Source organism: Mustela nivalis, assembly GCF_964662115.1.
Source record: "Mustela nivalis genome assembly, chromosome: 4".
In the NCBI taxonomy this organism is placed as follows: domain Eukaryota; kingdom Metazoa; phylum Chordata; class Mammalia; order Carnivora; family Mustelidae; genus Mustela; species Mustela nivalis.
The window spans coordinates 93,268,665-93,281,169 of NC_139023.1; positions in this window are offsets into that span (position 1 = coordinate 93,268,665).

A 12,505-nucleotide genomic window follows, 5' to 3' on the forward strand; every position below is an offset into this window, starting at 1 on the left:
GCAGAAAATAGGGTATTCTACAAATCCTAGACAATTAAGTCAGTAGGGGTAAGGATCCAATTCCAATTAATAAACACTTACTAGATATCTAAAATTATGAAATCAATTGGCTAAACTTTGTCAAATCCTTCAGTAAAATTTTCTTCACACCTGTGTCAGCTTTATATTTAAATGTTTGAATTTTCTCACATATATTGACCATATTTATGCTGAGATACCTACCATACTTACTTAGATTGCAAACTATTTATTTATATGTCTTCTCTCCTTAACTGGATTTTTAAAATGTTTGCTAGTTAGGTCACCTATTACTATTTTATGTTTTCAATGTTTCCTGTTGCCTTGTGCAAAGCAACATATAAAGTAGATACTAAAAGAATTCTCAATTAAATGAATTAGTGGATAAAGTAATAGACTTCTAATTCTTGCAAGTATGAAACATACTTGCACGAAAAATACCTAGAAACTTTTCTGGTCTCAGAAAATGAGAATAGGATTTTTGATGCATTGAAGGGATGTATATTGTTAGGCTTTTCACAGGAACCAAGGTAAGACCTATGAATAAGACTGGTGTTGTCCAAAAGTGACACTAATAATTTGGCTGAGAAAGCTTGATAGGCTTGATGCAAGCAGTAGATGATTGGCTCTTTCCTACTGACAGTGATAATAAGAAATTTTAAATATTAACACTAGGAGTCAAGATTACCTATTCATATGATGTATTGCAAAATGATCTTCAGTGCAGTATAATTATGAACATGTTAGAAGTGTAAAAAGATTGCTGTCACTCCATGAATATACTGTGTGAAGGGCAATCTAGTTATTTGTGGATTATTCTAAACTGTGAATCTCTAAATGGTAATCTAATTCTTGACATTAAATTCTCTAATGAATGCTATGCAGTTTTATAACTTCTCAAAAAAATAGTGAATTTTTATTCCTATATTTATTACTTAAAAAACAGAATAATGCACAAAGTGAAATTAGTATGTCCTTAATATTTTTATACAGAAATACTATCATTATTTTTGCATAATGTAATCATTCAAAAATAGCATGTGATAGGGTGTTTCACAAATTTTTTTTTTCAGTTTTTCCTTAGAAGGAGAAGAAAGAAGAAAAAGAGGAGGAAGTGTAATAGCAGTGACATTTCTAGGACTTCATTCCTCCATGTCCACTGAAAAAGTGGCTACTGCCCTGAAGTCATGGTTGGGTCCATGAAATATGCACATTTTGAAACATAACATGCACACTAAAATATAAAGTCACTCTTTACTGATACAATACTTTCCTCAAATTCTCCCCTCATTTTAAATGAGAAAGTAAACTTAATTTTTGTAGTCTTCTATTTAGCCCAATGAAAGTTCTTTTCAAAATATAATTATATACAAATTTTTCTATTTTTCTCCAATCGATCCTTTAAATATTAATAAGGTAACAAAGCCCATACCTATGACTATGTTAAGAGCATCTTTGTGATTACAAAAGCCACTATTCAGTGGTAAAAGAGGTTAGCTACCCCTCATGTGCAATATAATACCTTTGCTTGAGGTATCTACTATCTATCTATCTATCTATGAAAACTAGCAAATAAGAACATTCATAGAAGAAAATTAAGCGAAATATAAGAAGAATGATCACTTGATGAGTTAGGAAAAATCTAAATTCAACCTTAACAAGCTTATCCATGACTCTTCTCCAATCCCAAAGGTAGTATTTGTAAATTAATTCTGCCAGGATTCTAGCACTTGATAAAAACTGTATAGGCTTTACCTCAGGAGGAAAAACATAGGAACATGGATTTTAAAAAAGAATCATTCAGGGATGTCTGGGTAACTCAGCTGGCTAAGCTTCTGACTTTGGTTCAGGTCATGATCCCACGGTTCTGGGACCAAGTTCCACAGCAGGCTCCTTGCTCAGTGGGGAGCCTGCTTCTCCCTCTGCTTCTGCTGCTCCCATGTTTGCATTCTCTCTCTCTCTCTCTCTCTCTGACAAATAAATAAATAAAAATTAAAGAAAAAAAGAATCAAAGGATTGAGCACAGATTAAAACTGAATAATATGCTTAGCGAAATAAGTCAAGCAGAGAAAGACAACTATCATATGATCTCCCTGATATGAAGAAGTGGAGATGCAACATGGGGGTTAAGCGGGTAGGAGAAGAATAAATAAAACAAGATGGGATTGGGAGGGAGACAAACCATAAGTGACTCTTAATCTCACAAAACAAACTGAGGGTTGCTGGGGGGAGGGGGGTTGGGAGAAGGGGGGTGGGGTTATGGACATTGGGGAGGGTATGTGCTTTGGTGAGTGCTGTGAAGTGTGTAAACCTGGCGATTCACAGACCTGTACCCCTGGGGATAAAAATATATGTTTATTTAAAAAAATAAAATAAAACAAATAAAAACTGAATAACATTTTATTCATATTTTTAGAATAGAAAAAAAAAGCTTTTAAGATGAAGAAATCTCAAAAAATTATCCTGCTTTTTCTTCTATCAGTATACCTAGCATTGTCACAAATAAGTACTTTTAGAAGATGAAACTGGCCTAATTTCTCATTTTTTAAAAAAAGGGAAGGAAATTTGCCAGAGAAATCTTATATACATAACCTTTTCATAGTTAATATAATGTACCTTCATATATTCAATTAAAGAAATATGCATCTATCTCTCTTTTTCTTATAGAAGTAAATGACTTATACATCACCTTTATTAATTAAATTCAGTTTAATTCCTGCTCAACCAACACATTTTTAGAGTTCCTTTCAATTTTCTGTGCACTGCTTGGGTGTTCTGTGAAAGGTTCCAGAGCATCAGTCTCCTAATTTTACTGGCTAAAAATTAAGTTACTTTTGAAAGCATCTTTAGTTATTTATAATTATATACCTATATTATATTAATATATGACATATACATCCAAATAATAATGTAAAAAATGATGGGATGAGACAAAATTAAATGTGATAAAGTTATATTATTTTATGCTCATACCAACATTGAAAGGCCCCCTTAGGTGCACATATTCAAAAGTGAATAGATCATGAACATTCATCTACTTAAGGATGCCTTAAATCATCATATGATTTTTTTTTCATAATTGATGATGCCACCCTATTCAGGAATTAAATTTCAAAATACAGACCTCATCATTACTTTTCTTCAAATCTGACCAATTTTCTACATATCTTCTTATGTTGCCCAGTCCCAAAACTAATGATAATCTTTTAAGTAGTATCCTGTCAGTGGTCAGAGTAACTTAATAAAATTAAAATAGACCTTAATTTTATTTTACAAATCAATGTTTAACAGATACAGATAACTGAGTTACTTATTCCACAAAATCTTTTTAACAGCTCACTTTTTTCTTCTTTTTTAAAATGTTCACATTTTCATTTATTATAGTTACATCTATTAAGGAAATAGCTTTAATATTCTTTTTATATTCACAATGAACTGTGTATAGACTTTCATTTTTGAAAATTGGGATAAACATCTTTTTAGTGGTTAAATGTGAATGGCATCTCTAATTCTTAAAAAGGATTATAAAGGTAAATTAAAAGCAGGTGAAAATAGTCTCAAATACATGTTCCCCATGCATTCACTGTATCTTAAATAATTTGCATTATATGTAAAGTTATTATTTTATATGTTATGCTATATTAAGTACATATGTTATGTTTTGAAATAAAAGTACCTTATTGTCTAAAATTCTAGGCCATTTGGGTTGACAACTCTTTCCTGATAAATTTGTCTGTTTTTGTTGTTGTTTTTGTTCTTTTGGTAGCCAAAATTCATTCACATATTAAGTTTTTAAAAAATATCTATATATCACCCTTAATCTATGACTCAAAGCATATCACAAGCATTAACAGAGCCTGAGGACATGTGAAATACAAAGCAAATATTATCCAGCACACTGTATAGATAGATTAGTATGCGTAAGCCAGCTCTTAGTGTAATATTAATGTCAATATCGTGTTATATGTTTCTGATTTCCACACCTGTGAATTCATGAATTCCAAGCAAATATAGTAAGTAAACATTCTAAAATTGACCTAATTGTTAATTTCAATGTATGTTCAGGATTCAAATAAAAAAAATCAATGATTTAATGATTAACTCATCTCTCAATGGCTTTGTCTTTTGCCATTTCCTATTATTGCCTTGCAATAATGAATAATATTCAAAATATGTATGTAGCTCTTTCGTATAGTATGCTAATTTGTGAGGGCCACAGAATTATTGATTGTTCATATTTGAACATTCTCTTTGGAATGGAATAATTGTGCAAACAAAGTGGTTGCTTGGTAATGAGAAAATGCATTGGCAACAACTGTTCTTTTAAATTATAATCCTGAATTTACTTCATTATATACATGTAAAATATTAAATTATTTCATATTTTAAAAATACATATTTATATTTATATTTAATAATATATCTTCATTGTATATATATATCTTAAAATATTTAAAAGAGAGAGAGAGAATCAAATGTAAAAGTAAACAGAAAAGTGAGTGACAGTAAGGCAAGTAGGAAAAAGGCATAGTTAAGTCTTTTTATTTCAATTTAAAAAGTGTAAATTTCTGAAATTAATTATAAGCTAAAATTTTACCTACTTGAAAGTATTTTAAAGTACACTTTTGCGATGTCTTTTTTATTGTTGCATCTGATAAAGCACATGGAAAAAATTATATTTCATACCAACATTATCTATTAAGAACATCCTTCTTGGGGTGTCTGGGTGGCAAAAGCCTCTTGGTTTCCACTAAGGTCACGAGATCAAAGCCCTCCCTTTGGCTCTGCGCTCAGCACAGAGTCAGCTTGAGATTCTCCCTCCCTTTCCCTCTGCCTCTCCTTCTCTCTAAAATAAATAAATCTTAACCCCCAAAAATTAAAAAAAAAATTAAAAATTAAAAAAAGAACTCCCTCTTTAGAGTCCTTATGAATTCCTGCTCTTACCATTACCTTTCTTTGAACTATCTTTCTTTAGCTCCCATGTTGCCATTAAAAAAATTCCATTATATAGGCATACCTAGGAGATATTGTGGGTTAGGTTCCAGACTGCCACAATAAAGTGGGTATCACAATAATATGAGTCTAAAAAAAAAACAAAAAACAGTAAGATGTACATACCTTATTTAAAAATAGTTTATTGCTAAAGATTGCTAACCATCATCTGAGCTTTCAGTGAGTTACAATCTTTTTTCTGGTGCAATGTCTTACCTCAATGTTGATGCCTGTTGACTAATGAGGGTGGTGGTTGCTGAGCGCTGGGGTGGCTATGTCAGTTTCTTATAATATGACAAAAATAAAGTTTGCCATATCAATTGACTTTTCCTTTCACAAATTATTTATCTGTAGTATCATCACTATTTAATTGTTTTACCCACAGCAGAACTTCTTTCAAAATTAGAGTCAATCTTCTTAAACCTTATTGTTGCTTTACAAAATAAGTTTATATATTTCAATCCTTTGTAATTTTAACAATCTTCACAGCATCTCACCAAGAGTAGATTTTACTTCAAGAAACCACTTTCTTGGCTCATCCATACAAAGTGACTCCTCATCTATTCCCAAGTTTTATCACGAGATTAAGCAATTCAGTCATATCTTCAGGCTCTATTTTCTCTGCCCAAGTCATCCATATGGACCAGAATCAACTTCTTCCAAACTTCTGTTCATGTTGATATTCTGGCCTCTTCTAATATTCTTAATGACATTTAGGATGGGGAATCCTTTTCAGGTTTTCAATTTGCTTTACCTAGATTAGTCAGAAGAATCACTATCTATGATAGCAATAGCCTTGCAAAATATATTTCTTTGATCTTCATTTTTTTAAAGATTTTTATTTATTTGACAGGAAGACAGAGAGACAGAGCAAGCAAGAGCACAAGCAAGGGAGAGGCAGAAGCAGACTCCCTCCCCCCGCGCCCCAAGCAGGGAGCCTGACCTGGGTGGGACTTGATCCCAGAACTCCAGGATCATGACCCGAGCTGAAGACAGACACCCAACCTTCTGAACCATCCAGGCACCCCACAAAATGTTATTTCTTAATTAAAGCCTTAAAAGTCAAATCACTCTTGATTCAAGGGCTGCGGAATGGATCATGCCTTAACAGCCATGAAAACACTAATCTCATTATACATCATCAGAGCTCTCCAGTAACCAGAGGCGTTATCAATGGCCAAATAGTATTTTGAAAAATATCCTTTTCCCCCCCCTGAGCTGTAATTCTCAACAGTGGGCTTAAAATATTCAGTAAGCCACATTTTAAACAGATGCACTGTCATCCAGGCTTTGTTGTTCCATATATAAAGCACAGGTAGAGTAGATTTAAGGGCCCAAGTTTTTGGTTACGTTTGTTTATGTTTTTTGAATAGTAAATAAGCCCTGACTTCAACTTAAAAGTTAGCAGCTGCATTAGCACCAAACAAGAGACAGCCTGTCCTTGAGGCTCTGAAGCCAAACTTCTCTCTGAGCCCTACATGACATCTTCTTCCAATAGAAGACTGTTTTATCCACATTGAAAGGCAGCTGTTTAATGTACCTATCTTCATTAATTATCTTAAGCTATCAATTATCTTAAGCTAAACAACTTGCTGCAGCTTTCACATTGGCACTTCCTACTTCACTTTGCACTTTTATGTTACGGAGATGGCTTCTTCCCGTAAACTTCATGAACTGACCTTTGTTAGCTTCCAACTTTTCTTCTGCAGCTTTCCTACCTCTTAGGCCTCACAGAACTGAAAAGAGCTATGGCCTTGTTCTGGATTAGGCTCCAGTTGACAGGTATGTTGTGGCTGGTTTGATTTTCTGCCCAGACCACTAAACTTTCTCCATACCAGTAACAAGGCTATTTTGCTTTCTTATCATTCATGTGTTCACTGAAGTAGTGCTTTTTAATTTCCTTAAAGAACTTTTTTTTTTTTTTAATTCTCTAATTTGGCTAACTGGTACCAAGAGGCCTAGCTTTTAGCCTATTTTGGCTTTTCTCACTAAGCTTAAACATTTCTAACTTTTATTTTAAGGTGAAAGAAATGTGACTCTTCCATTCATATGAACAATTAGAAACCATTTTAAAGTTATTAATTGGTTTAATTTCAATATTTTTATATTTCAGGGAATAGGGAGGTCTGAGGAGAGGAAGAGAGATGATGGAATGTCTAGTCAGGGGAGTAGTCAGAACACACAGTGTTTATCTATTAAGGTCACCATCTCATATGAACATGGTCTGTGGTGTCCCCAAACAATTGCAATGGTAACATCAAAGATCACTGATCAGAGATCACCATAGCAGAATATTAATGAAAGAGCCTGAAATACTGTATTACCAAAACATGACACAGAGACATGAAGTGAGCAAATACTGTTGGAAAAATGGTGCTGACAGACTTGCTTGATAAATGATAGCCAAAAACCTTCCATTTGTAAAAAATACAACATCTACAAAGCACAATAAAGCAAAGTACAATAAAATAATGTTTGCCTATACTATTGAATCATAGATTTGAATTACAGTCTTCCCTGACTTCTGCAACCCACAGTAATCTCTCCTTTCTTCATCTTTATCTTCCTTCTTTTACCTTTATCTCTATCTCTATCTTTATCCTTCCTTCCTTTATCTCTTTTTCTATCTCTTAGATTCTATCTCTTCTTCCTTCCTTTATCTCTTATTTCTATACCAGACAAATATAACAAAATGGCTTAGATTCTTGTTTTAGATTTTTAACTAGTTTTTTCATACATTTTTCTTTAAGTAATCCTGAATCTGTTTTATTTTTTTAATTTAATTTTTTCAGTGTTCCAAAATTCACTGTTTATGCACCACACCCAGTGCTCCATGCAATTCATGCCCTCCTTAATACCCACCACCAGCCTCACCCCACCCTCCCCTCCAAAACCTTCAGTTTGTCTCTCAGAGCCCACAGTTTCTCATGGTTTGTCTCCTCCTCCGATTTCCCCCAACTCACTTTTCTGTTTTAAACTAAAGGTGAAAATGCTCTCTTGTATTTGCCTGTATATTCATATATACATATATAAAAGAGCACTGGATCTGTAATTTGCTAAAATAATTTTAATTTTGTTTTACTGCCTATTAGCTTTTGACAACTAACTTCACATCCCTGAGCTCCGATTTTCCATCTACAATTAGAGAATATGTGGCACATTTGTTGTTCAGAGGGTCAAGTAACAGGGTAATATTAAAACAGCACTTCAGTTTATGCAACCACTGAGTCACTAAATTCTATTCCTGAAATAAATATTACACTATATGTTAACTAACTAGAATTTAAATTAAAACTTGAAACAAACAAAAATAAATGTAAAAAATTGCACTTTAGTATTAAGTAGATCATCAATATGTATTGTCAAAATTCACTTCTTAGAGTATATTTAGAACATTGTGAACAGTCTGTATATGCATGGAAAATACATAAATAACAGGACCTTTTATTTAGTACATTTATATTTTAAAACTAGAATTATATACATTTTATTTGAAGCTCAAACTTTGTAAGAAAGGTTAAGACAGCTATTTTCTCCATTCTGCATAGTGCAGTTGTGAATTCTGTGTTATATAGTGTGTTTTTTTTTTTCATATACTTTTGTAGAATGTGAACTGACTTCCAGATATTCTGATTCCTAAATCCAAAACTGTCTTATTTAAATGTTGGATTAAAATACAAATTTTTTTTAAGATTTATTTATTTGAGAGAGAGAGAGAAAGAGAAAGAGCAAGAGCAGGAGAGGGAAGAGGATCAGAGAGAGAAGCAGACTCCCCGCTGAGCAGGGAGCCTGATGCAGGACTCTATCCTGGGACTCCAGGATCCTGACCTGAGCTGAAGGTAGTCACCCAATCAACTGAGCCACCGAGGCACCCCTAAAGTACAAATGATTTTTATTTAACTATGTAAACATTCCCCATTTCTTCATAAAATGAAAAAGTCCCAGGAATGCAGAGCTGTTCTCACCCATTGTAAATAGCATACCTTTAGTGCATTAATTCTGTAGCCCCTAGATTACATTTGACTCCCAAGTTAGTATCAGCAAATACTCACATGCCATTATCTGGTTGAAAAGGAAAACTTAAAGAAAGCTTTATTTTCTTGATTTCTTATTTGAATTTACTAAGAGAGAAAAAAACACATTATCAAAGTAAAATCCTATCTAAATGCCAAGCTCTTAATTAAAATGGGTTGCCTAGATCTCCCTTAAATTATATAAATTCATACATTTTTCTTGTAATTTAAACAAATAATTGGAACTGTATTTCTGTTTATTTAATATGTAAAAAATCTGTATGAAGCAACATGGGTAATATATAGAAGGTATGATGTTATTTTGTTAAGAAGAATGATTATATGTTTATGGGTTGTGCTTTTCATTTACCTTACTCTGTTTCAAAAGTATCATGACAACCATCTAAAACAAAATAAAGGGGAAGTGATTTCAGCAATTGCCATTACTACTATAAGAATGCAGAAGAAATGAGAAGCCAGGGTAAAAAACTGCCTTCCTTGTTCTTTATGACATTGGTTTCTTGTTTCTGGTAATATTATATAAAGCATTTTTATTTTTCTCACTGTGCTGAAAGGAACACTAAATAGAAACATGCACGCTTCTAAGTTCCAGTGTTCCTTAGCATCAAAATCTAAATATTCAGTCATAGTTAATATGGAAATGGGTTAGAAAGTATAGTAACTAATATGTTTTTAGAATGGTATAAAAGTTATGTTTTATATATTGAATTATTAATGTGAATAATTACAGAAGTTGATGAGAATGGGATTATAAAGAGATTTAATAGGTTAAATTAGCCCTTTTTCTTATTTAATTTAAAGATGGTAAATTGTTTTAAAAATGTAATGACATCGTAGTTCTTAAATTATACATGGTTTAAAAACCAAAAACTTAAAACAAAACAAAACAAAAAACAAAAAATTTATCTAATAAGTTAGAACTAGTCAAGCCCACAATAATTATGCTGTTAATCACAACTCAGTTTTCAAGAATATAGTTTGACTTTCATGAATGTACATTCTAATCCTGCACTTTAGAAAATGTCAAAACATTCTTCCAAATGATGGACCTTCAAATACTGAAGAACATAACTATATCCTCCTTATACTTGCCTGTTTCCTTCTAAGCATTCACATATCCTTGCATAATTATTTACCTGTCATATACTTTAGATACCAAATCTTTTATTTTCTTCACCTAAGTCTGCTAGTTAATTAGGGCAACACTTACAATGGGTTATCTAGGATTGATTATGGTAACTCAAATGTGCTAGCCCATCCAGAATACACTGAAATTATTACTGCTTTTGACTTCTATACTATAATATCAGACACTGTTCACTGTTAAACCTTCACTCACCACTTCAAATTGCAAAGAACCCTGACCTTACTAATAGTACCCCTCACATATGACTTACTGCAAGGGGTAAATCTTAAATTAATTATAGTTGTCCCATCCAGTGGTGTGCTGAAAAATGCTTAATAATCATCTCTGTAGACTAAAGGAGAAAGAGAATAGAGGGGGAAGAGAATCCTGATTTGTAGTGATTATTTTGATGTAAATATCCCCATCATGGAGTATTCTAAGCTACTAACATGATGTCACTGAATATGCAGTTAGAAATTGATGCCTACAATCAGTCTCATGATCTGGCTCATGTTATGAACCAGTGGATCTCATCTCTCAGGTTAGGGCTGGTTCTACATGGGAACCTTGTTTTGCTTTACATGTGAGTTTCAGCATTAGTTAATAAAATGTGAAGTAAGGTTCTCCTTTACTACCCTGCAATCCCACTCAGCTTCCCAGAAATACCTAAAGTAAACCATTCCATGTTCACCCATCCTGATCATTATGAAGATAGATAAGATAGAGACAGATTTACATTTAAAACGTGTATACTCATAATTATGTGGGCTTCCCTAACTTAGATCTATTCACATTCAATTAATAGCTATGCATATTGTTCCATAAACATTATTTTTAAATTAACAATGCATCTTGAATACTGAAGATTCTTCCATGATTGGCAACCTGATATTGAAAAAAAAAATTATCTTTAAAAATTTGCTTGACTTCAAACATCTTATTTTTATTGTGTATAAATCTTAATTCATTTTTGCTTCCTGTTTGCTATTGAGGGTCTTGCTTTTTCAGTTAAGTTGTAAACAGGTTTGGTATATAAAGGATATAAACCTTCCAAAACATACAGCAAATGTCCCCCCTGCCCCACCGCCCTGCCGTTTATCTTTTTTAAAAAAGTTACAATCGTTTAAAATAAAAAAGCTACAATAAATGTTACAATTTTTTTTCTTAGCTTTTATGGACCATCATAACATGAAAGAAATGCTATACACTAGAATAATAAAAATAGTAACATGTATCCCCTAACAATTTTATAAATAGGTATAGTCCTAGGGTTTGGATAGTTACATAAAATCAGTATTCTCACCCCATGGTCTCTATTCAAGGAGAAGACAGGAAAAGTGTTGAGAGGTGGAGTGAGGCACAAACTTGAAGTACGTATGGGGATATCTTCTGAGTTTGTACTTACTTTATTCTATCTTGAGTGTCCTTTGCATCTAATGGTACCTTATAATACTGTATCAAGTTGGCTGCAACAAAAATGCTCTTTTTCATTCAAGTGTGTATAGCACCTAAGGACATTCAGAAAAGTATAGGAAAGGCTGGAGACAATGGAAATAAATTTCCCCTTCTTCATAGTTTTTGCACAAGCTTAATCTTGAAATGCATTTTTAGATGGAGACTCCCCAGTAGTATTTGCTTTTCCACAGGAAGGTGATCTCAAAAACCAGGTTTTTTGTTTGTTGGGGTTTTTTGGCTTTTTCCCCCCCTATCTATTTAAAGATGTTTTAATTGCTGTTTCTCCCACTTAGTCAGCATACACCATTTATTCTTAGTCTTAGAGCTTGGGAAAGAGCCTAAAACCCACTCTGCTAACCTCAGGCTGACTTTGTGCTTTTACTCCAAATTAAACCACCACATCTACTTATTGCACAAAAGCATAATCAGCAATGGCTGCTGCTTCTCCAATAACAATGTCATGGCTATACTATTCCAAAATAAAATTTCTACCTTTCTTTGCCTTCAGCTGTCCCCATTGTTTGAGTTTATTGATTCTTCTTCAGTTGTTCATACAAAGTGCTGTTTTGGCATAATGCCTAGTGATCAAATTGTCCCATTAACTCCTCCAATTCCCTCTCTTAGTTTATCTTCTTAACACATTCACTTAAAAACAAGAAGAGGAAAAAGGAACTTCTCTGACTATATAGATACTATTCTATACCTACTTTTGGCTTGTAGTAAAAATGTCCATTGTTAAGTACTGCCATGAAAAAACAATCAAATGCATCCTTTAAAAGAAAAAAAAAAGAAAAGAAAAAAGAGAGAGAGAGGCCATAGTTCTTTTAACTTCTTTTAGCAGAGTGTACCTTTTTAATGCCCTTCTAGTTCCATAAAGAAT